This window comes from Drosophila virilis, chromosome 3, assembly GCF_030788295.1.
Source record: "Drosophila virilis strain 15010-1051.87 chromosome 3, Dvir_AGI_RSII-ME, whole genome shotgun sequence".
Lineage (NCBI taxonomy): Eukaryota > Metazoa > Arthropoda > Insecta > Diptera > Drosophilidae > Drosophila > Drosophila virilis.
Window position 1 is genome coordinate 8,028,150 of NC_091545.1, and position 26,859 is coordinate 8,055,008.

Genomic DNA, 26,859 nt, shown 5'->3' on the forward strand with positions numbered 1-26,859 from the left:
AAAATGGAAAAAAAATCTTCGTTTCCAACGACAATGCGGCAAAAATGGCGCCACTTTGGCGACATTGCAGCCCAGGAGAGGGGAGGACAGCAAAACTTTGCCCATAAAATCTAACTGCCATTGGTGGTATTGTGGACAGGCCCGGCTGAGGCTTGAGGTTCTACCCAACCGAGCGAAAAAAAACCCCAGCCAAAAGATAAATGGACAGAAGCCAACAGCAGTCGCTTCAAAGTTATAAATTTTGTTTTTGCCCTCCTCGAGTTTTGGCTACGAGTCTGGTTGGATGCTGGCTGGATGCTGCGGCTGCCGGGTAAGTATATAGCCATCACGCTTATATAAGACCTGCGCACATTATGTACACGCCAGAGGCGGACATTGCGCAGGACCAGTAAAACGTGCTCTGCCCCGGAGGCAGGGGCAGCGCACGTCAGTCTATTGTCCTTTTATAACAGCCAATCGGCATCGGGCAAAACAGGCGTACAAAATGGCCACGTTTTGTTCCGACCGCTTCCCAAAAGAGTTCCACAATTTAATAGTAGAACTATTGTTCTAAAACTGTTGGAAATTCATTAAATTATTATTACTTGCCATTTTTTTATTAGTTAGTTATAGGCTTTTAAATTTTTAATATTTAAATAGCACTGGCTAATATAATACTACATATGGATATGGCAATGTGCTTTTAAATACTTAATATTCAAATAGCACTGGCTGAGATCATTCTACATGGAATATAGTTAAATGCTTTTCAAATCTCTCTCTAATTTTTGATATATATTTTTTTTGATATTTGATATATTCATTAAAGACATTCCGATATTCATAAATTGATTGAACTAGATCTAGATTGATTCTCTGATTCTCTGTTTAATCTAGTAGAATATTTCTAGATTACAAGCTTCTCTGACTTAAATGAACCTATTTTATATAAGGTATAAGGTATATAAGGCTTCATTCTATACTCTGTAGAAGACCTTGTTGAAACTAAGTCGACTTTAGATTGTTTCTGCATTTAAATAAGGAAACGAAGTTATTAATTATTTCCTTATCAAAACTCATGCCAACAAATATTAAAATCGCGTACATAGCTTCTACTAGAAACTTTCTAGTTTGCAAACTTCTTTAACTTTTGCCATTTTCATAGGCCATATGCGTTAGAGCTCCTTTTGACTACCATAACTGCAACAATATGTTCCTGCCAAATATGCATTCCAAATATGTCAGACTATAGAAATATCCAGTCTATAATAAGTGTCTTAGCCAAGTTGACAGCTTCCATAACCCTGTCAAAACTGATTCGATTTTCAAAGAGGATGTTTTTTTGGTCACGTTTTAATTTCTAGATTGATTCTGAATTTTAATTGTAAAACTAGGTATTTGTTGCATTTTTCTATTAACAAATTTGAGACATATTTTGAACAATAGAAATACTCTCTTTGGAACTTTCGAACTTCCATAAGCTTGGCATTACTAGACTGATTTTCTTAAGGGATACCTCTTTTTTTTCGCTAGGTTTGATTGATTCTATAAGTTAGTTAAAACTGATTTAATTTTCATGATAAATACCATGCTGGTTTCAAGAGATTTATTTTCAGCTAATGTACTGACAACTATTGCCGTCAGATTTATGTCTAGTCTATCCTATGGAGTTCTTTCCCATACCTCATTTCAATTGCATTGCTTTAAATTATGAATATTTTGTAGTTCTCGATAACTTTAATAATCCACAGGGCATATTTGCACATCTGTGGAGTTTTTCGCTTACCGCAATCCATTAGTAAATGAAATTCATAAATCCCCAGCACACAGCGACAACCGTTTTGCAACATTTGCCAAACATTTGCGAACAAAAAAAAAAAGAGGATATAAAATCAAAGTCAAAGTTATTGCAATGTAGCCGGGTGGATGGTTACGCTAAATGGATGCTGAGTGATTCTCCTGCATGCTCGCCACATCCTGCATCCTTTGCGTGACAAATGTTGCGCAAACAACAAATGGATAACATTGCGAATGGGATATGGCCAGGATATTGTCAGGGCAGTTCCAGTTAACGCAGCTTAAATCTTTGGTAATGAATCATAAATTTCCATAACTGTCAAACGATCCCAGCAGCATCTCCAGAGAACATTGTTGCAATTTGCAAAAGGGATTTGGTTTTCTAATTAGCTAATAACTTGTTGGGCTAGGCGTTAGCTGTTTCTCTTAATAATAACGATGGAAGGTAGCAAAATTTAGGAAAAATTAATTAGTAGAAAATAAGTCGAGAAGTATTAACTAAAACGTTTAACTTCTATTCTTCTTAAAGATACGGAAATATTAATGAAACTGATTTGGGAACCAAAAAAGGATATACCAAAAACTTCATATGTTTACGAAGAGGATTACCAGCTTTAAACTAAAACTTCGATTCCCTAGTAATTCGCCATTTAAATTCCAAAGAGTACGATAAGGATTTCAGAACATAAACGCGATATAAACTCTTGGGGGCATATATGGACAGGCTTTCCGTAAGTAATATACATTTTATAGCAGACGGAGATCGGTAAGTTTCATTGTACAAACTATACTTTACATAACCTCAATTTGATTATCTACATAACCTCAATGTGCCTTCAAGTTTATTCCGTACATAAGCTCACATTATTTGTTGAGTGTTGAGTAATAAGCAACTTCTTCCGATATTCTAAAAACTTGTCTAATAGCCATTTAAATCTTAAACAAGCAATCTCTCACACTATATATTAAGTGAAGCTTTGGGAAAACCCAGGGAAAACGCGAGATACATAACCTCTCATTACAATATTCAGTGTTGAGTAATTATTTATGTAATTACTTCCGATATTTTAGTAAGACACACTTGACAGCCATTTAAATCTTAAACAAGCAATCTCTCACACTCTATATTAAGCGAAGCTTTGGGAAAACCCAGGGAAAACGCGAGATACATAACCTCATATTACATTTTTTAGTGTTGAGTAATTAGCATTTAAATTTTTCCGAGTTTTCGTTGACCAACAGCCCTTACGCTGCGTAGTAGTTCATTTAAATCTTAATCAAGCAAATCTCCCACACTGTAAGTGAGGCGTTGGGAAAACCCCGGGAAAACCCGTCAGATGTTTAATGTTGCTCATGCCATTAGCTCGACGGAAAGTCAATGACAAAGGATAGCCCATTAGATATGTGAAAAGACACACAATGTGAACGGAGGAAAACAGCGACTGTAACCACCATTTGGCTGGGCACCCTTTGTGATTTTTGCGAAAAACCAGAACAAAACTCGAAACTGGATAATATTTTGCGCTTTTTGGTATGACGAATCCACATGTCACACATTTTGCCGAATGAGTCGAATTGCCCGCCAGCCGGGCCAAGTGCCTGTTATTGCCCCAGCTCCTGCACCGGCTCCGGCTCCGGCTCCTGCTCCGGCTCTCACATCCGTTTAGTGGGCAATCAAGCGTGTAGTGCAATTCAATAAGCGGATGGCGGCTGACGGCGACGGCGGTTCGACTTGAAGAACTTTATCAACACCCATGTCGGCATTAGTTTTGTTTACAAACTTTTCCCGTTGCCTTTTTGACAGCCAGCGGCAGCGACAAGCGCTCGCCTGGGGTGGGCCCGGACCCGGCTCTGGGCTGGGGTGCAATGCAGTTGGCCTGAAGAGGGGTTGGGGTTAGCTTGCTTGACGGCATTTTTATTTATGAGCACTTAAATCGAAGCGCAAACTAAAATTGCACATTCGCATCTACATAAATATGCAATTGCGGGCATGTGAAAATGTTTCGCAGGGCCAGGGCCAGGGCCAGAGACTCCGGCTGATAAATGATGAAAAAATTAAGAATAAATACGCGACAGTTCGCCCTCAACCCGGACGCACAATTTTAGATGACAGCTCCCGATAATGCTGACATCAATTTGAAACTCAATTGAGCTTGGGCTCGAGTTGTTATTGTTGTTGTTGTTACAAGTTGTTATTCCTTGATAAATGCTGCGCTATCAGCGTCGTTTATCGTCGAGGGCCTTTTGACTGGGTGCGACAAGTCAGCGAATTGGAAACTGTCCTGTCAGCCCAACCCACCCACCACCATCCTCAAGGTAATGTGGCATTTGCCCTCCTCTGCGGATATGTGCCCCGTTGTCTCAGCTCATCTCTGGGGCGTTGCGAGCAGTTACATGTTAAATGCTTGCTTAATTGCTGTTTAGTCTCTTGGTTAGGCCCCGAACGCACTGATTAATGATCCACAGATAAATAAAACCCATTTACATTCTATATACTTATAAAATGCTAGAGCAGACTTGGCTGCATATTAAAACTGGTCAGAGTGATTTTGTCAGAAGATACGCTGCTCGATCAGGAGATACCCTTCCACATACCCTTCGCTTTTTATGGTCCAATCTTTGTAAAACATTTGTCTGTATATACTTAAGTGCAAGGCTCTACCTTTAAAAACAAGCTTTTCCCATTTTTTTGGGGGGAAAAAGCTTGTTTTGCGCTTGCCTTCTCTAGAACCAGTATTTGGTTTGAGCCCCAACCCCAAATTTTAAATTTCATATTTTGCTATGTGAGATTAAAACGTCAATTTAGCTGTATATATAAAATTGTTTTCCTTGACCGACTGACTGACTTATTGACTGACTGAGCGGCAAGGCCGGGCTATACCCTAAAGTATCCTATAGACATAGACATGTAGACATGGGTCAAAATTTCCCACCCCCATAACACGGTCAAATCTCATCCGATTTTCACGAGGTTTGGTTTTCTGTTCATTATTTTCCCTCCAGATTAATCTGGCATTTAAATCTGAACACATATTTTTTGGTCGAAATTCATGTCAAAATCTCAGCCCAAGGTTCGTATATAGACATGGGTCAATATTTCGCACCCACATAACTCGGTCAAATCTCATCCGATTTTCACGAGGTTTGGTTTTTTGTTCATGGGAATCCCTCTAGATTAATCTTGCATTAAAATCTGAACACATATTTTTTGGTCGAAATTCATGTCAAAATCTCAGCCCAAGGTTCATATATAGACATGGGTTAAAATTTCTCACCCCCATAACTCGGTCAAATCTCATTCGATTTTCACGAGGTTTGGTTTTTTGTTTATGGGAATCCCTCTAGATTAATCTTGCATTTAAGTCTGAACACATATTTTTTGGTCGAAATTCATGTCAAAATGACAGCCTAAGGTTCGTATATAGACATGGGTCAATATTTCTCACCCACGTAACTCAGTCAAATCTCATCCGACTTTCACGAGGTTTGGTTTTCTGTTTATTATTTTCCCTCCAGATTAATCTGGCATTTAAATCTGAACACATATTTTTTGGTCGAAATTCATGTCAAAATGAGAGCCCAAGGTTCGTATATAGACATGGGTCACTATTTCGCACCCACATAACTCGGTCAAATCTCATCCGATTTTCACGAGGTTTGGTTTTTTGTTCATGGGAATCCCTCTAGATTAATCTTGCATTAAAATCTGAACACAAATTTTTTGGTCGAAATTCATGTCAAAATCTCAGCCCAAGGTTCGTATATAGACATGGGTCAAAATTTCTCACCCCCATAACTCGGTCAAATCTCATCCGATTTTCACGAGGTTTGGTTTTTTGTTTATGGGAATCCCTCTAGATTAATCTTGCATTTAAATCTGAACACATATTTTTTGGTCGAAATTCATGTCAAAATCTCAGCCCAAGGTTCGTATATAGACATGGGCCAATATTTCGCACCCCCATAACTAAGTCAAATCTCATCCAATTTTCACGAGGTTTGGTTTTTTCTTCATGGGAATCCCTCCAGATTAATCTGGCATTTAAGTCTGAACACATATTTTTTGGTCGAAATTCGTGTCAAAAATCAGCCCAAGGTTCGTACTTATATAGACATATATATAGCCAATATTTCGCACCCCCATAACTCGGTCAAATCTCATCCGATTTTCACGAGGCTTGGTTTTTTGTTTATGGGAATCCCTCTAGATTAATCTTGCATTTAAGTCTGAACACATATTTTTTGGTCGAAATTCATGTCAAAAATCAGCCCAAGGTTCGTACTTATATAGACATATATATAGCCAATATTTCGCACCCCCATAACTCAGTCAAATCTCATCCGATTTTCACGAGGTTTAGTTTTTTCTTCATGGGAATCCCTCCACATTAATCTGGCATTTAAATCTGAATACATATTTTTTGATCGAAATTCATGTCAAAATCTCAGCCCAAGGTTCGTATATAGACATGGGTCAATATTTCGCACCCACATAACTTGGTCAAATCTCATCCGATTTTCATGAGGTTTGGTTTTGTGTTCATGGGAATCCCTCTAGATTAATCTTGCATTTAAATCTGAACACATATTTTTTGGTCGAAATTCATGTCAAAATCTCAGCCCAGGGTTCGTATATAGACATGGGTCAAAATTTCCAACCCCCATAACTCGGTCAAATCTTATCCGATTTTTACGAGGTTTCGTTTTTTAATAATGGGAATCCGTATAGATAATTTTGGCATTTAAATCTGAACACATATTTTTTGGTCGAAATTCATGTCAAAATGACAGCCTAAGGTTCGCATATAGACATGGGTCAATATTTCGCACCCACATAACTCGGTCAAATCTCATCCGATTTCCACGAGGTTTAGTTTTTTATTCATGGGAATCCCTCCAGATTAATCTGGCATTTAAGTCTGAACACATATTTTTTGGTCGAAATTCATGTCAAAATCAGCCCAAGGTTTGTATATAGACATGGGTCAATATTTCGCACCCACATAACTCGGTCAAATCTCATCCGATTTTCACGAGGGTTGGTTTTTTGTTCATGGGAATCCCTCTAGATTAATCGGGCATTTAAATCTAAACACATATTTTTTGGTCGATATCCATGTCAAAATCTCAGCCCAGGGTTCGTATATTGACATGCGTCAAAATTTCCAACCCCCATAACTCGGTCAAATCTCATCCGATTTTCACGAGGTTTGGTTTTTTGTTTATGGGAATCCCTCTAGATTAATCTTGCATCTAAATCTGAATACATATTTTTTGATCGAAATTCATGTCAAAATCTCAGCCTAAGGATCGTATATAGACATGGTTCAAAATTTCCCACCCCCATAACTCGGTCAAATCTCATCCGATTTTTACGAGGTTTAGTTTTTTATTAATGGGAATCCGTATAGATAAATCTGGCATTTAAATCTGAACACATATTTTTTGGTCGAAATTCATGTCAAAATCTCAGCCCAAGGTTCGTATATAGACATGGGTCAATATTTCGCACCAACATAACTCGGTCAAATCTCATCCGATTTTCACGAGGTTTAGTTTTTTCTTCATGGGAATCCCTCCACATTAATCTGGCATTTAAATCTGAATACATATTTTTTGATCGAAATTCATGTCAAAATCTCAGCCCAAGGTTCGTATATAGACATGGGTCAATATTTCGCACCAACATAACTCGGTCAAATCTCATCCGATTTTCACGAGGTTTGGTTTTTTGTTCAAAGGAATCCCTCTAGATTAATCTTGCATTTAAATCTGAACACATATTTTTTGGTCGAAATTCATGTCAAAATCTCAGCCCAAGGTTCGTATATAGACATGGGCCAATATTTCGCACCCCCATAACTAAGTCAAATCTCATCCAATTTTCACGAGGTTTGGTTTTTTCTTCATGGGAATCCCTCCAGATTAATCTGGCATTTAAATCTGAACACATATTTTTTGGTCGAAATTCATGTCAAAATCTCAGCCCAAGGTTCGTATATAGACATGGCTCAATATTTCGCACCCACATAACTTGGTCAAATCTCATCCGATTTTCGCGAGGTTTAGTTTTTTCTTCATGGGAATCCCTCCAGATTAATCTGGCATTTAAATATGAACACATATTTTTTGGTCGAAATTCATGTCAAAATCTCAGCCCAAGGATCGTATATAGACATGGGTCAAAATTTCTCACCCCTATAATAACCCCAATAAACTTTAAGCAATGTCTCTTAAGCTTTTTAAGGCTCACTTTATAGTAAGCCCAATTCGAGGTTCGAGCTTGTAGCTTTCCCGGACTTGGGCCTCTAATAGCTCAAAGCCAGCCTTTCATTTCTGCTTGAAACTATCAGAAGCGCTGGCTACCCGTTAAATGGCTGTGCGACAAATTTGTAAGCACTCGAAACGCATTTGCATATAAGAAATAAAATTTTATATTGAAGACAATAAAATGGCATGAAAAGCCATTAAGTGGCGTTGGGAAAACACAAGCAAACGACTACAAATTGCCAGCAGCCGTTCGCCACTCAGGCTCAAACCCCTTAATCACGTTTTTGAAAGTGAAATTTTTGGTTTCGTCTAAGGGTTCAAGCTGAACATGGCCACAAATTATTTTTATAGCTGCGCCCGATCCCAGGCCAGAGTTATGCGCATTATTATTATTATTATAATTATCATGCCGAGCAGTTCATAACATCGAGTTAAACCCTTGGCCGTGGCTGGAAAGACGTCTCGGTCGTAAAAGATGGCGAAAAAGAAAAAAAAAATTGGAAGTGAATTCGACTCACAATGGACACAACAACTTATGCCAACTCATTGTCGTCTGGAGCATGGACATGGAAGAGCAAAATTTTAATTGATGACAATTTCATTAAAATTTTCACAGAGCGCGACAGGCCCGCAAATCTGCAACGCATCCGCCGAGGCAATAAAAAATTAAGTAAACAGCCGACGCGTGGGCGAGATGTCCTGCCAGCCGCACGATGATGTTCTGGGCTTGGATTTAACTTTTTTCGGTCCTGCGGCAAGCGCAGCAAGCGTGAAGGATGCAAAAAGTTAATCGCTCAGGCGGTCGACACTCCAGCTGGATCTGGACAGATGTGTTAATGTGTGTGTACTCTCTGTGTGTTCCAGGGGGACTTTTTATTGCCCAGCTCAGTGAGAGAGAGGGGGGAGAGGGGTAGAGGGGGAGGATGCTTGTGTGCACTTGCCAAACTCGGGCGCAATAAGTAAATTGCGTAAATTTATAGCTGCGTAAATTGTTTAATGACTCAACATCTATTTATCCGGCCCGCAGCATGCATCGACATGGCCAAATGGGCGCAGAGGTAGAGGTCGAGTCGGGAACTCAACAGATTTTTGTCAGAGCAGCGTCAACGAGTCGCAAAACTAGAGCTAGGCTTGTGAATTGTGGGAATTGGGAACTGAGCTATTGGAGAAGAATTAAGAAAGAATTGTTGCAAACTTAAGATTCTTTAAGAAAATTCTTTAAATTCTTTGCTCTCACGAGCAAAAGAGGAATCCTCAAAATCTTTCAACCAGTTCAAGGAACAAGAATATAAAGTCTATAAGAGCCAGAGCTCTATTTAGATAATCAGATAAATATAAAGAATAATACAAATGTAGAAATTTAAAATTTAAAAATATCAGAGTATATAGTAAAGCTATTGGATCCGCGAAATACCGCATTCTCTGTATAAGTACTGGTTCTTGTTTCTTCCAAAATTGGAAATATGGACTTTTTCCTTTCTTGAAAGGCAGCTTGGATTATAACGTGTTTAGTAAAGCATTACGGTGTACGAATTATCGTTTTTCGCGTTTTAGCTTTGGTCTTCCAAGATTCAGATCACTTTGTATAGCTGAGAATCCCCTAGCCAGGACGTACAGCTATTGTTCTCGTCGTATCCTCATAAATTGGGTTTGAGCTCCAACTGGTCTTCTAAGAGTAGGAATTTTGCGAGCAGCATAAACCTGCTTAGCGTTTATTCTAAACAAGTTTGGTTTGACAGAAAGTATCCCAAATATTTAGAATCCATTAGACATACAACTCATAGAACCTTCACAGCTAAAAAAACGCACTCCAAAACATCACGATTTTATTTATTTATGGCCCAACATAAGCCGTAATGGTCAAGAAATTAACATTTTTAATGCGTCTCTCTAGTCGAATTCGAAACCTCGCAGGCAGTTGAGAACTGGAAAGTGAAAATGCATGCACGCAATTAGAGGCCAATAAATCTTGACAAGCTCGAGAAAAATGGCCCTTAAATTTTGGTTGATAAAATGCCGAAATTATCGCAGCTATGCACAAGATATATGGACGCAAGTTGAGCACTTTTAACCCATTAGCCAACCGGAAGATCGCTCAATTAGTTGCTGCTGTTGGTCAGTCCCAAGTGGGTCACTTGAGGAAAGGCTTTCGGCTTTCGGCTTTTTGCTGTTTTGGCTGTTTTGTTGTGCCAACAAAGTGACATAAATCTTTGGGTGCGCCGCCAGAAACTCAACCGGAACCAAAGCAATGACGCAGCAGGACATCATGTATGCTCTCGATATGTATGGACTTTGGGCTGGGGGCCCAGTCATAATAATGGAACGCATGCATGCTCGGAGATTTATGGACGTAGGGCGCGCGCGAACGTTGGTCTGACGGATATTTCTATCTATTTGTAACATCTTCGAAGGGATCGAAATCGGCATCAATGCCGGATGCGCAAAACGACAGGCGTTCGATTGAAATTAATTGAATTTGCGCCCAACATGAAGCGCGACTAGAACTTGACTCGGATTCCGATTCGGAACGTGGACCGTGGACGTTGTTGCTTCCTGTTTATGCTCGAGATGTTTTCTAGCATAAATTACGCATATGATATGGGTGGAAAGCCCCAGTAACGACGTTGTCGAAAAACAGGAACATTAAATTTATTTTTATTTCGCTGTAGCTGCCTTGCAACCCCAAATCAGAAGAACAACACACCGAACAGCGCTAAGCGCTTAGTCAAGTCAAGCCCCGTACCCTTCCCGCTGAGAATGTCGCACGATATGCGGTCCGTTGAGTTTTCGCCAAAGTCATGAATTTTCCTTATTTTTATGATTTCTATTACATGGATTTTTGGCTGGCCAAGATTTTAGTTTTTGTTTTTGGCACAGTTGAGATTCGTATCTGGCCGCTGTTTGGGGTTGAATTTTGCGCCGGGTATATAAGGCTGGAAAAAAATAAAAAGCACCGACTCATGCCGGAAGTGCTGATCGCAGGAAAGGCAGACAAATTTATCAAACAGCCATGTGGGGGTGCGCACAAGCATCTGCGCTATCATCAATCATGTTGTTGTCTGTGTGTGCCTCGATTTATATAAATATTACCACGCGTTAAGCGTCTTCAAGTTGCTTAAAAATTGTTAGTAGCAAAAAGCAGCAATTTAAATTTGGCGCCTTTGGCGCACCTGCGCAGGCAACCATGAGCAACTATCGAAATATTGCACGCAATATCTATCGCCCACAATGTGTCACACGTATCGATAGTTATGCACAGTGTTGCAGTGCAAGTGCCGATAAGCGCGACTCATTCTATCGTCCCGTTTTATTGTGTTGTTTTATTTATACAATTTTAACTATCTGCACCTGATTTTCCACGTAATTCTGTAAGTTTATAACAATTAAATAAGCCAACTTTCCCGTGCAATTGAAGAACTCAAAGATTTCGCGTTCTATGCAACCAAACAAAGCATGTGCAAATTCAGCTGCAGACTTGTAGCCGCTGCTGCTGCTGGAGCTCCCTCCTTTGGGGCGGTCAGCGGCAGCGTCCAGTGGTGCTCTTTAAATATTTGTTATGATGGTCACGCGAATTCTGACCCGTTTCTGTGGCGCCGTAAGCAAATTTAATGATTTTCGCGACCAGCTGGCGCTTTCAGTGACCGCCACTGCCGCCATCACCCGCATGCTGTCTGTCTGCCTGCTGTGTGTGTGTGTGTGTGTGTGTGTGTGCGTGTGTGCGTGTGTCTGATTCTTTGCGTGTGTGTTTTGTTTGGCGCACGTATATGCTAATTAAGTTCAACTTTATTTGCCACAAAACTGCGAGTGCCCTGTTGCAGCACACTTCAGTCGCTACCTCCCTCCCCCGCTACACACAGTTGGGGGTACAATAACAACAATAAAATATTCTGTATGTAATTTAATTAACGCAAAGCCGGGCAACGTTCCTTCGCAACACTTGACCACAAGAGTGCGGTGTGTTATTAAACATTGATTAAATTACAGTATGTCAATAAAGTGTTTTGACTAACGAAAAAAAACTAATTTTTTGGGTTTAGTTGAAAATAAATGTACCTAAAAGTGAGAATTTTTTTTCAATTCTAATTTATTTCGATTCTATATTTTTCCTAGAACTTAATGGCAAAAAGAATTGTTAAATAACATTACCCAAACATTTTATAAAATTAAAAAACTAAAAACATTCAAATTTTATGCTGTCAATAAAGTGTTTTTACACGAAACTTTATTACTAAATAACAATGTTAAAAAAACAGGAATATTTTTTTTTAATACTTTGTGTGGCTGCCATTAGCGTCACATACAGCCTGCAATCGCCGTTTCATTGAAACAATAAGGTTTTGTATGTATGTTTCTGGAATCTTCTGCCATTCTTCCAGTACAGCAGCTTTTAAATCAGTTTTTGATTTTGGACTCCGCTTTGCGACTTTTTTTTTCAAATATGACCACACATTTTCTATTGGATTCATATCTGGACTTTGTGGTGGAGTGTCTAACACCTTTCCACAGTTGTACAACAGCCAAACTCTTACCATATGAGCTTTATGCTTCGGGTCATTGTCCTGGTAAAATTTAAAAATTGGCTTATTGTCCTCATAGAATCCAAATTTCTGTGCACTACTGACGAGATGTGTCTGTAAAATGCTCAGATATTGTCTAGCATCCATGGTATTCTCAATGAAGGTCAAATCTCCTACACCCTTGCTCGAAATACACCCCCACACCATCACTGATAGTTTTCCGAATTTAACGGTTGGAATAATATTGCGGTTTTCCAACGCTGTTAGTGGCTTTCTCCAGACTCTGGATGGCCCATCGTTGTAGAATAGCATCATCTTGCTTTCGTCACAGAATATGACGTTACTCCAAAAATCGTTCGAACTATTTACATGGACTTGAGCGAACGATAGCCGCTTCAAAATATTCGCCGCCGATAGTAGAGGTTTTTTCCTGGCAACTCGTGATGTGTAGTCATTGGAATTCAGTAATTTTCGGACAGTTTCATGTGACACATCAACACCACTTTCTTCCTTGAACTCCTGAGCAATATCCCTAAGCGAAATTTGTGGATTTTTCTCAATTTTTCTCAGAATTTTTCGCTTATCTCTGTCAGAAATTTTGCAGGGTCGACCACATACTGGCTTTGCCTCTAGCCTATCTTCCTTATTGGCTCTGTTTAATATGTTGTATATCGTTGCTTTTGATAAATTAAACATATCAGCCAGTTCCGAGACTTGACGTCCCATCTGATGGTTATAATACACCAGCTGAGCGACTTCAAAAGTTGTTCTTTTTCCTGGCATTTTATTTTTCATAAAATTAAAGCAAAACGTTATAAATTGCAATAGAAAATGACAAGAAAAGTCGAAGACACAAGAGAAGCCAAAACGCATGGGCCCAAATCTAACGGGATCACCCAAAAGAGAACGGCAAAACAATTTACCGTAGCTGTAAAAACACTTTATTGACAGCATAAAATGTGAATGTTTTTAGTTTTTTAATTTTATAAAATGTTTGGGTAATGTTATTTAACAATTCTTTTTGCCATTAAGTTCTAGGAGAAATATAGAATCGAAATAAATTATAATTGAAAAAAAATTCTCACTTTTAGGTACATTTATTTTCAACTAAACCCAAAAAATTAGTTTTTTTTTGTTAGTAAAAACACTTTATTGACATACTGTATGTTGCGTAGTGTAAGACAATCATATTGCGGTAAATTTACGCCATTGTCTTAATTGATTTGCGCTGCAACAGGCCTTATATATGTATATGTGTATATATATGTATATAAACTCAGCTGTGGCTGTAATCAAATAGACTTTCTTAATGATGATTTCCATTAATTAAAATATGGTTTTAAAATAATCAGTAAACAATCTTGAATGGAGCACACCTTGCTTAACGAGTTAAATTGATTAAAACTAAATTTAATTTGAATATTTTCGTATAAGTTTGTCAAATAGTAGCAAAAGGAAGGGGCTGCTGGGAAGAAACCGTGTCAGCTGTTATATATTCTAGCAGTGTGTACACATGTTTGATTGTTTCTTATTTGTATATATGATCTATTGATGCAGTGTGTACACAAGTCGGATGGTTATTTATGTACACCAGGCAAAAACTTATCAACTTTATTGTTATGCTTGACTTCTTTATCGGGTGTACGGAGGAGAGTGATTGAGAGCCAACAAAGCGAACTATACGTACGATTAGAGCGCGCGTTTAATGATAAGATAAGTGAACGTCTTTTATAGTACACATACTTTAGCTGTCGCGCAGAGCAAATTTAAAGAATGCAGCAACTGATTGAGTTGTATGTGGATACTCAGCTTAGAGTTTTCAATTCAGACAATACGAATTGACTTAATTAACTGCAATTGCAACCCTTGAGAGTGCCTCAGCCAAGTCAGAATCGGTGCCCGGGGACTTAGCGCGTGTGCGTCTCCCGCTGGCTTAAAGATTTCACAGTTTCAATTGTATAACTGCAGGAGGGAGCAGCGCTTCATCAATTGCCTAATGACTGTGTCAATAATTGAGCATAATTGGGAAAACAAGGGGCGTCGTCACGACCGACTCATCCACCGAGCTGAGGCAGCAATCAAACTAAGAAGAAACTCGCCTCATTTGTTTACACACTTTTTTTGTCAGTATGCAGATGAGTATTTACTTACCCACAGCTATAGATTCATACTTAATGCAGCTCGCAATTCAATTTCATTTATGTTCTTTGCAACATGTGACAAATTGTTTTGTTGTCTGCCTCAAATGCCTACAGTGCGTTCTAATCAGCTTACGCACACTGGCAATCAATGAGGCTAACGAATACTATGAAGTCTTTTTCTGCTAATTTGAAAGTGACTAACACCTTTGGTTGGCTGACTATTCAACTTCCATTTCCACTTCCACTTTGTCGCTTCCTCTTTACGTATTGCAATAAATTTGTAAAACAAAAGAGCAACAACAACAAAAACAACAACAACGAACACAACAAGAAATTTGCCATCACTTACAGAAATTAGTCATCACGACATTCAAAGTTGTTGTTGTTGTTGTTGTTGTTATTGTTCTTGCCTTTGTTATGCACCCACTGGCATGGGTCCATCACCTTCTTTTGCGCTCTCCCACTCGGTCTCTTTCTCTCTCCTCACTATCTGCCACTTTTTGTTTTGTTTACATTTGCTTGCCAAGGCGATCGAGCACCAAAGAGCGCACTGAGCGCAGCAGGTGCCATGTGTGGCGCTCATTTCTTTATTTCGGCTCTCTAGGCGCTCTTGCTCTCTTGAGCCGCTTGCGTTCAGCGCGCTGCTGTAGGCGCGCCTCAGTTGAGTTTTAGCCGTCGTCGGTGCCGAAACGTGCCGTGGCCGATATCGATATACATATATATATATATATATATATATATATATATATTTGTGTTTCTGTGTGTGTATGTGCGATATTCAAGTTCAAATATCAAAAGGCAATAAATAAAAATTTAAAACGCCAGAAAATTCAGCAAAAGGTATATAAATACGTCTATACATACATACATGTGCGCCAGTTATCGATGTATGTGCATGTGCGAATGTGTGCTGCGGCCGCTGCGTGTATAAGTGCGTGACATATGGCGCTATATTCATGGATAACAAAATAACAAATATAAGCACAAATAAGTAAATTAATTGTGTAATCTGGATGCGCGCCCACGCGCTGCCATTGTGCTTAGCGCCTGCGTCTGCGCAGCGCATATACAAAACCAATAAGAATGCAGCAAATAAGAGTCCTTTATGCTCTTATAAACCTATTTGTGGCAGAGTATAAGTGTTTTTTTTTTCTGTTATTTTGTGCTGCTGCTCATCAAGTTAAAAACAAGCACAGCGTATTACCTCATCGCGCTGCCGCTGACGTAGCGCTGCCCCTGACTTTATTTTATTAGTGTTATTTTCAATTCTATATTTCGTTTTATACATATGATTTGTATAACTGTGTATGTGTGTGTGCGTTTGTATGCTGCGCTGCCAGCTAGTTTGCCTAGGCAGCTGCTACTGCGCGTCCTCCTCCACTGCTTGCGATGTTTTATTTATTTTATAAAAAAAAAAGTTGATGTATGCGTGTATATATGTATGTATGTTTGTGTATTTGTGTGTATCTGCAAGATACGTGCGCGCTATTTGTTGTTTTTTTGTTTTTATTTTGTTGGTCCGCTTTTTATTTGCATTTCAATCTGTGTGCGCTCATTTTGAGCTTTTTGTCATAAGTCATTAGCCAGTCGCAGTCGCAGTCGCAGTCGTAGTTAGCGTCGCAGTCAGCGCCGCACTTACCGTTTTTTCTTGTGCTGTTTTACACACGATGTTTTGTTTGATCTCTTGGCAAATTTCGCTGCGGCTTTTGTGGCTTTATATTGTGGGCGTATTTTGTAGACTCTCCATTATCTCCACAAATATCAATGCTCGTTGCTGTTGTTGTTGTTGTTGTTTGTCTGATTCCCTGCACATTGCTTTTGACCTTATTCATTGGCTACAGTTATGGTCTGGCTAGCCACATAAACAAATCACACATAAAGAAATCAAAGCTCATTTTCACTCCATGTCAACGCTCTCAAATTGTCGCGCTCTCCATGTTGTTCTTCTTTTTTCTGCTGTTGTTGTTGTTGTTGTTGTTGCTGTTGTAGTTGTCGCTGTGTGGGCTTTGCTTGAATTGGACGTGGTCGCCTTGTGCATCCGCTTCAAGTGTGCTGCGTGTACATTCATTTTCGATAGAGCAACACACACTCACACTTACACACATGCACACACAAATTCATTGAGTAAAAACATGCAAATGAAAAACTTAACTCGATACGGATTTGTATCTGGGCCAGTTTCGTGGCGTTTGTGGGCGTCAGTTTTGTTGCGCCCAATTTTGGACACGTTTTAATCGCTTACATTTAAATAGCTTTTTGCATGCTTCATTAATTGAGCTGTGCTGCAGTTCGGATTGCATTCACAATATTTATTGCACTTGTTCCCCTGTCTGTTCCATGTCGCGAACGCAGTCGGAGTCGCCCGAAATGAGTGGTTGTCCCACAACTTTCGAATTGTTAACGTGTTTTCTCTATATAAAGCATATATATCAGCTGAAGACGTACTTTATTTTACGATCTGGCGTTATTGTGGCTTATTTGCGCTTATAATTAATTGCGTTTTTGCACGTGTGAAATGTTTAAACGGTTTGACTCTTACGTGATTTTAGGCTTGAAATAAAAAAAAAAAGATACTATCTTACACGAAAGATATAAAAAAGATTGCAGTTTCACAATAGCCTCTCCAGATAAACACTTGAGAAACTCTTGACTCCACAATTATCTACAGAAGACTTGAAAAATATTTCAATATATTTTATAAATCTATATTGTGTTCCATTTTGTATGTTCTTTAACTGCTTGAAAAGCAGACAAAAAAAAAGACATCAAAAAGCAAATGTTTACCTCATGTTTCAAGCTCAATTAAAACAAATTAAGCAAGAAAATTTGTATCGTATCAAAATACAGTGCTCCAAATGCGCAACACCAAAGACAACAACAACACCAACAACAACAAATATGTAGACGGCAATAACAATTAAATACAAAAATAACAACTGTGTGTGCTCTATTTTTTTAACGCCTCAGCATTTTCATTTGTGCACTGCACAAGAACAACAAAACGCATGCATCTGTACATATGTATGTGTAAGCATGTGTATATATGGCAATGTATGTAGATACAGATACAGCTACAGCTACAGATACAGATACTTCTGGCTTTCAAACTGCTGCCGCACACATGTTTCAAAAACAACAACCCAAACACAATCTACAAAAGCAGAAACGAACAACAAAAAAATCAAACAATTTGCCCTAATCAACTGTGCTTGACCATAAGATACCCTAGCAAAAGCTTGAGAGTGTCTAGAGCTAAGGGAAAGATTAGAAATTGACGAAATATGGCCAGGTTTTGTATACAAAATTTTTAATTTTGATAGCTAAAGCTACTCTGAATTAGAATTATATTGAATAAACGGAAAATCTGATATGAATATTATATAAATATATAGATAAAAGTGTGTTCAACTAGATATATAATATATTATAGAGGTATTCACTGAGCTGTACTTTAATGCAATGAGAGTGTGCACAATTATCTGACCACCACTGTATGTACAGTGAAAGCCCTACAAACAGTCAGCTTCATTTGACGGTTATCTTCTTGAGCCAAAAAGTTTGGGTACTTCCATTTTATTAAAGTTAACTATATTTAGCTAGCTTCAGTTACATGCACAATTATCACATCCTTGACGGTCATTTGATAGTTACAGGGTATGCCGAAAAAACGCAAAATAAACCAAAAATACAAGTTTAACTTTGAGCAGAACCGTACAACAACAAGATATTAAGTTTGTTCTATTGAGTTCGATCGACTTTGGCCATATATTACGGCATATAAATATGTATGTATATGGCTTATTGTTTTGGAATGTTTCTTAATTACGCGGAACTCAAGTGGCAAGTGGCAAGTGGAGGCGGTTGGGAATGTGGCTGTAGAGCCGGAGAAACTGAAACCAAAGCGCAACCGATGCGAGTGGGCAAACTCATTGGAATTTCGAGTATTTCCTTTTCGACTGAACCCCGCCACGCCCCACCACGTTCCACGGTTGGACTGGACGTCAGCCGGCGCTTAGTCATCGTGTGGCAGAAGGAAGCCTCGTTGACTATGGCGACCTGATAAGGATTATTATAATAAGTTTATTATTCGCATATTGGAAGCGTATGCATATGCAGTCTATATATAGACAACACTTTCTGGCTGTTGTTGTTGTTGTTCGCCTTCGTCACGAGTCTCAAGTCTGAAGCTGTCGCCATGTTGGGGGAATGAATGAAAAGATTTATGCAAAATGGAATTCGCTACTCGCAATGACTTGTGCAGTTTATTTTGATTGTTTATTCACTCTACACACATATATATATATATATATATATATATATATATATATATATATATATATTTCAATATCTGTTGCTGTTTATTTTGTTTATCGCCTTTTATCTGGGCAGAGACAGCAAAGAGGGTTGGGCTATATCATCGAAAACCTTTGCTTAATTACGTCACTCGCCAGCGGGGGCCATGGATATAGCTGCTGATGTACGCTTTATACAATCAGTCTGTCAGTCATTCAATTCGCTTAGTATTTGGTTTTGACACATTGTCACACTGTGCACAGTGTAACTAGATATGGCATTGAATGCCTGCTAATCTGTTATTCTATATTCTAGAAATTCTCTTATTAGCTATTGAAACAACTGTCAAATGTTCTGATCGTGCAGCTGCTTTCAATTCCAGCAATCGCAGCAAACTTTTGTTTTGCACCAGCTTTTATATAAGATTGCAGCTTAAACTGTTTGGAAATTTTAGCGAGTTATTTAAAGATCAAATATCAAACAGACGTCATGTCAACAATATTAGTAAACGTCTTGTTTAATGTGTTGACAATAATAAAAAGTTTTAAACTTTAACTTTCTAGAATTTTAACTTGTCTTTGTCAGTATTGAAGCCAATTTTTATATATTTTTTTTTAAGCATTCCAATTAAGTGCTTCATATAAGTGTTATGTAATCGACTTCTCTTCAATCTGCATAAAATAGCTTAGCCCAAGTTTGGAATGGTTTAAAAAAAAAAAAAGGCTGTTTGCTCCACTCATAAAGTGTCAATGCTGAAATAACTCATCCGCGCCCCGCGCGTCCATCCAATTAAATCTTCATTCCCCTAAGTGATTTGATATGCTGTGAATAAAAAAACATAAAAACCCCTTTTCCGCCTGCCTGTGTGGCGTGTCCATTGGCAGTTATCGCAAGTTTTCTCGCCCGGCCTTGATGGGTGGGGCAGGGGTGGGGCACGGCGTTAATCAATGAAAGGCTTTGTGCGGCAGACAAGTAGCCAGTCAGTCCAGCCATCCATCCGTCCATCCGTTCGCCAGTCAATTTGGAGTGTAAAAAGTATTTCGCATTTTACGTCTTATTCTCAGTTAGTTTATGGATGCAATGTGGCATTCAAGTACGCAAATCGCATGCCAAAGTCAACGTGGCAACGGGAGCCGCCCAAGAGCTATATATAAGAGACATATGTGTGTGTGTGTGTGTGTGTGTGTATATGTCTACACTCAAAGAAAATATTGTACTCAATTCATTCGCATATGTGATGTGCTTTCTTGTAATCTTGAAATGCCTTTATTCAAGTCTCCTTTAAAGTATTAGAGAATACTTGCATTTAGAATGTTTTACGCTTAATCGTAGTAGGTAAATTCTACAAATAAGTATTAAGTACTTAATTTACGCTGTTTTCTTCTTGTTTTTGACAATTTTGAATGATTGTATGAATAGAAATCGGGCCTATCTAAGGAACAAAATTTAGTTGAAACTTGATTCTGTTTCTACAGGAACTTGATTATAAAAGATCTCATTTTAAGCAAGCTTATGCTTGTTATAAGCATGCGAGTTACTTATTTCAAGCTTATTCTTGTTGTTTTTTTTTTGTATATAAATTTAAATATATTTTTCTCTTGCCTGTTTTCTCTAAGTGTATGTATGCATGTGCGCATATATATGTGTGTATATATGTTTGTCTCTTTTGGCACTCACTTGTGCGAAAATCCATTGGAGCCCGACTGGCGGGAGCCTAATTTTTTGCTACCCCTGAGGAAGTAGGAGGCGCAGCTGGCAGCAGCCACAGTTGCTGAAGATTAGAGTGCCCGGGAATGGGGCGAACTGTGCGTTGTTTTGGCAGCCAATCATAAAATGTCTTGGCATTGGCCTCAAGTGCCGCAACATTTGCCAGCAAAAGTTGCGTAGATGCAACCGACGGAAAGCCGCTGCGACTGGCGGCCCAGAAATTTGCCAATTGATGAGCATTCATAAGCCTTGATAGCATAAGTGAGCCTTAATTGGACTTAAGCTGAGCCCCAAGATGCACACACACATACACACACGCGTATACACACGTGGCACACACACACAAAAACACACAAGAAGGGGTTTTAATTAGCCCACTGATGTTTATCTGTTGACATAATTTGTTGTCATTATGTGATGAACCCCCTTTTTTCGGGCCACCTTGTTGCAGGCTAATTGAAAATTACAGGCCACTCACCCACACACACACACGCTTGAACACACACACTCCCACACAACCACCCACAAACCCACCCGCCCGCCTTTTATATTCTCTGTGGCCATTGAACGTCATTCGATTTGATTTGTTTGTTTGCTTTTGTTTGTGTTTATTTATTGTGTATTTTGTTACTTTTAATGCATCTTTTATCTGGATTTCGCCATCAATAAGCCAGAGCCAATGGCTGCTCATTGTGATTGTTGTTGTTATTGTTGTTGTTGCTGTTGATAGTGATACAAAATTTGTGCCCCATTGTGTGGCAGCACAAGAGTTGCCCGAGTGACGACGATGTCGACGTCGTCGTCGTTGTCGACTCAACGTCTTGTTTACTCAAATTACAGCCGGGGTTATCTGCAGTTACATCCAAAGTGCCATACCCCAGCTCGCAGCCGGAGTTGGCATCTCGAAGTCGGTGTCAGGAGTCAGGCGAAGTCAGAGTTCGCTTCCAGTTGTCTAGTTGACCCAACTTGGCTTTGGGTGGGCCAACTAGTTCTCACTCTTTCTCTGGCCAAACTCTTGCGTTTATTTGCTTAAGCAGTTGCAGTTGTTTATCATGCCGCTGCTCTAATTTGCCTTTACAATTTGCATTTCGAAATTCCAGCGAAATCTTATCTTTGTGGACCAAACAGCAGCCCGTTAAAATGTACACAAGATAATATTATTTGTAAACTCACGATCGGCTGTGCCAAGAGAGTTGAAAGACTTGATTGAATGTGAAAACAAGCTAAGTAGTATATAGAAATTAAACGATTCAGTAAACAAAAATAAGCATAGAACTAAGATTAGCTATGGTAAGAAGGAATATTTGAGATAGTTTCTCATGTGATATAGATAGCATGCGCTTTTTTGATCTGGAATATATAAGAATTTCTCTAGCTCTGATAAGCTTTGAGATATTCATAAAAAGACTGTCTCAAAATCGATGTTTCTCAATATGAAAGAAATAGCGAACAAGCTATAATTTTATTTGCGCGTGATATATGAAAAAAAAAATATATTTAAACATAAAAGTCTCGAGCTTTTATAGTTTCCGAGATCGTTTCGTTTATTTAGACCCATCGACTATATGTATATAGTTTATGGGATTGGAGACGTATTCTTTTTTCTTCCTCTTACATACATTTGCAAAACGAACATTTTGCCAATTATTAATGTATAAATATAAATATTTTTCGCTTGAGAATTTTTAGCATTTCATAGGGTATACAAAGTGACATCTCCGACTCTACAAAGTGTGCATATAATTTGGGATCAGCATCAACAGCATGTTAGATCGGATTATTATATCATACAGCTGCCATAGGAAAGTTCGATCCATAAGTATGCAAAACTTAGGGAAAATCGGCGAAAAGTAGCTTCTTAGGTTTTGTCTGCTTTCACAAATATTTTCATCACATATCTGCAAAAGGCAAATCTCTATAAAGGGCATTAAATCGTCGGTATGCCGCAGATATCCATATTCACTCGTTTAATTTGTTAACATTCTCCTTAGCAAATCGTTGTCTTAATTTACAAATGAAGTAAATTCAATGAATTGAATTAATTGAATTTCAAATTATGACACATTTCATAAACATTATTTCGATGCTAGTCGTAGTATTAAGTCAGAGCCCGACAATTTCCGCTGACATCAATTGTATTTGTGTTGTGTTTGTAGCACAAACTAATTTTCAACGGCAACATATGAGTCTGCTGTTCGGACCATCTGTTTGGACCTCTAAAATGCACACACGGAATATATCTAAAAATTCAGCGATGAGTCATTCGCGTAAAAATCAAATTAAAGGCCCCCCAGACCCAATGCCCAATGCCCGAGCTAAGCAAATCGTCTGACGATTGCGCATAGAATACACAATATAAGTATATGTATTTTTTTGGGGGGGCGTTAGAGATTTGCCAGCCTCATCATAAACTGACGAATAACATGATCAACGACTGGCCCCTGGTTTTACACAAAGATCAACTGAAATGTCGTCGTACCTTCTTCAGACGTGGACTTTGCCGGTGTTTTTTTAGTAGATCTGATCTCTTGTACAGCCTCCGTCCTGCTCAGCATGTCGTTCTATTTTCAGTGTGCCATGAAAATTGTGACAAGAGTTGGGCACACGTCGCAGTGGAGGGGGGTTGGGGAAGAAGGTACTGCTGTTTTCTTTCATTAATGCGCCCTACATCTCTACGAGAGGGAATGGAAGGCATGGAAAATCCATTGGATCTCGCCTTTTAGATTTATGCTGCTCTTCGAATTATGCTTTGTTTACCTTGAAAAAGTTTCGTTCAATTTTGTCTATTTTTAGTTGCCCCTATACTACAGTTTATCTTTACATATACACACACACACACACACACATATATATATATGTATATATATATAAATATATATAAGATATGGATCTTAGCTGTGTATAGGGGCTGCGTGTTGTTTTGGTTTAATTAAAATCTGTGGGCCTTTATCGTTAGCCAAACTTTTGCGCATTGTGAATTTTTCAACACATTTCGAGTTTTCTTCTCTCTCTCTCTTTTTATTTTGGAAACAGCTTTCTGCGGGCTATTTTTTATACATATTTTTCTGATTTATCGTGCGTTATGTGATTTATCTGGTATAAAATCAATTTAAATTTGTTGAGAGATTTAACTTGGAAAGGAAAGTGCATATGAAATTATAAATTGGGTCGAACTGTTGACTGTTAATATTTTCTTATATTTCTTAATTATCTTCATTTCTTCTATTGTCTGCTTTGTATCCTCATAATTCTTCTTCCATTTGGCTTATTTTGCCTCTTTCCCATCTTCCTGTTTAATCCTTTTTGATGGAATTGTGCTCTCTCTTTCTGTCCGTTTTCTTCTCTTTCAATCTTTCATTACCTTCTCTTTTAATTGTCGTCTAACTGTCTATTTTTTCTTCTCTTCTCTTCTTGATTCTCTTCTCCTAAAATATCTCCGCTATGTCTTCATGTTATTGAAATTCCCAAACAGTTCAAGCATTCGCATAAATAAGCCCGCACTTGAGCTTGTTCTTGTGAATTGAGCACTCAACTATTTAGATATGAGTAGTTAACAAGCATATCCAATCATGAGCCCTGCCCACGGATCGTACGTGCCACAGCGCCTAACCAGATACCGAGAGTATCTGCCGCTGCCGCAACGATTGTGAGAATCGTGCCAAGGTCTCAGATTGTATTCGCTTTAACTACGTGCCGTTATCAAACGTTATAGAACCAAAGCCAAACAATCGGCCTACAATCAGCCAGGCCGAATTGTCGACCCGTCAAACAACTTGTCAAGTGGCTGGGCAACAGCCCACGTTGATGCCACAATTGGTCGCATTTTCGCTTTCGGCTCTTAGCTTGGAGCGCCCACGCGCAGCTTTTGTCTTTAGTTGCGGGTGTCAATGAGTCGCAGCTGATGGTGGCACCTGCCACAGAGCTGGCCAGGTCAACTCTCTATGCTGGCCAATAGCTCATTTTGTGTTTCACTTATCTCTGGGCTGTCTTGTTAATGGTTGGCTCTGGCTGGAGCCGCATTCTTTGGCCAGCTGCAAGTGCTCCTAGTTGGGGACTCGGTGCCTCGATGCCTCGGCCCCGGGCCGGCCTATTTTGGTCATGCTGTTGTTCAGCTTTTGGGCTTTTGGGTGTTGATTGATTTTTATAAACAAAAGTCGCTAATGGAAAAGTCGGGTGCAACATTCTTTAGCTCAGCTTCTACATATGCAGTTGCAACTTTGCTGCCCGTCTGCCTGCTGGTGGCATTGTCCATATATGTGCTGCCGGCAGCATGTTGCATCTATGTATCCAGCCAGTGGCAGCAGCATCTTCAACGCGGAGGTCGTGCTTTGCTAATATGGAAAATGAAAACAGGAAAAATGCGTTTTCAGATGCGATGCGTACAGCTTTTGAGTGCATTGCGTGCTGCAACTTCGAGATGCTGCGAGTGCATTTTACCTCAACTGTTGAAAGATTTATGCCACAAAATGCTCACACTCATGCCTCGTACTTCATTTTATTTACAGATTTCTTAAACAAATAACAAAACGACCAGCACAAGAAGAAGAACAAGCAGAATACTAACTACAACAACAAGAAGAAGAAGAACAACAACAACGAAGTAAACGCAACAACGACAACAATTAGCACGAAACTTTCTTAAATTAAAAAAAGGCACATTAACAACAATTTGTTCTACTCAAAAAAAAAAGAAAACCAACTGCAACTATTTCAACTAAACCTGGCACTATTTTCGGCTAATGCGAATTGAGGTAAGTTTTGAATATATAAGTGTTTGTTTTAAGTAAGGGAGTTTACTCGGTTAAATATTAATTTTTGAGTGCTTTTGCAATCTGTTTATATTGGGGTAAGAAATAGATGATGGGGAAAAAGGAGTGTAAGTGTTAGTTGTGTTTGTAACAGGTAGCGAGAGAGCATCCTAGACAGCGCAAGGTGTATAAACTGAGTTGATCTAGACATAGCTGTCTATGAGCCTGAATAAACACTACGATCTCAACTTTAGAAGCTTAAGAGATTATAATGTATGTTCAGCTATCATACTTCCCATTTAAGCAGAACATAAACTCTAGGTAGAACATTAGTTTTATCTATGTTCTTTTAAACGAATAAGAATATTTTGAAAATGGTTAAAAACGTATCATGCTTTCGTGCAAATGTATATAACAGGCATAAGGAAGCATCTGCGGCCCTATAAAGTATATACACATATTCTTGATCAAAATCAATAGCCGGTTCTTTCTCGACTGCGATCTCAACATGTTTTGAAACTGGAGACTTTTTAAAATATGTGTTCTGGTAGTTTACTTCCTATTAACAAAATCTCAGATATTTTATCTGCTTTTTTGAGCATATTTCCAGTTCTAAGGCTTTAGCAAGTTTGTTGTTGCCATTGATTTTTGGTATATCCATTAGACTGTCATATCTACGCCCTTAAGTTTACATATTTATCGAATATCAAGCACAGCATTTATTTAAGATTGAAATTCCAAACCGTTTAGCCGTTTAGTTTAGTTTGTCTAAATAGAATAAAGGTTGAATACAGGGTATTTGCTAGTCAAGCAGCCACGCTTACACATCATATATTATATGTATGCCTACAAATTGCGTGTAGTCCTATAAACTATAAAACACAACAAACTAAACTTAAAAAGTTTACGAGCTTGTTCCTGTTTGACTACCTAAGAAGTAGTTTGTTTAATGGCCGACTAACTTTGAATACCCTGCTCAGCCAAATGGCTATGTACACACACACACACACACAATATAATTTTCATCTAGATAAAATTGAAATTGTAAATCAGCAAATTTGAATGCGCGAACTTCTCTAATCACATTGACCCCGCATAGGCTCTGCTGCTCAGTGGTTTTTATGGATTCGGTATATTCATTTTTTTTTATGTCTTAGCCTCCGGCTATTTATACGAGTTTGGCGACAACATTTTTCCTTATATCTATATATATATATATATATGTTCTTCTTTATATTTTGTCATCTGCTCGCAAACACACAAATAAAAATTGTGGAAATTACATAAAAGGCTCCACATTGGCGCAGCTTCGTGACATTCTGTTATCCTTTGGACGCGAACTACGCCACCCACACACCGAGCCGCAGTAAAAGAAAAGCAATCAGACGGGCGAGTGCAAAAAGCGAT

At 38.7% G+C, this 26,859-nt stretch overlaps 1 protein-coding gene across 7 annotated transcripts in view; it reads left to right on the forward strand.

The window, feature by feature from the left end:
• The first annotated feature begins 11,287 nt into the window (after positions 1-11,287).
• rhea (Talin_middle and talin-RS domain-containing protein rhea) overlaps positions 11,288-26,859 on the forward strand; it is a 35,070-nt gene continuing 19,498 nt past the window's right edge. For 5 of the 7 annotated variants that reach the window (XR_011416524.1, XM_070208664.1, XM_015175672.3 and 2 more), the window contains exons 1-2: positions 11,289-11,414; positions 25,210-25,455. The gene's annotated coding sequence lies outside the window, so the exon portion shown is untranslated. Of the gene's footprint in view, positions 11,415-15,402; positions 15,545-25,209; positions 25,456-26,859 lie in introns of those variants that run through there. The other 2 variants (XM_032434357.2, XM_070208663.1) reach the window with 2 other exon arrangements.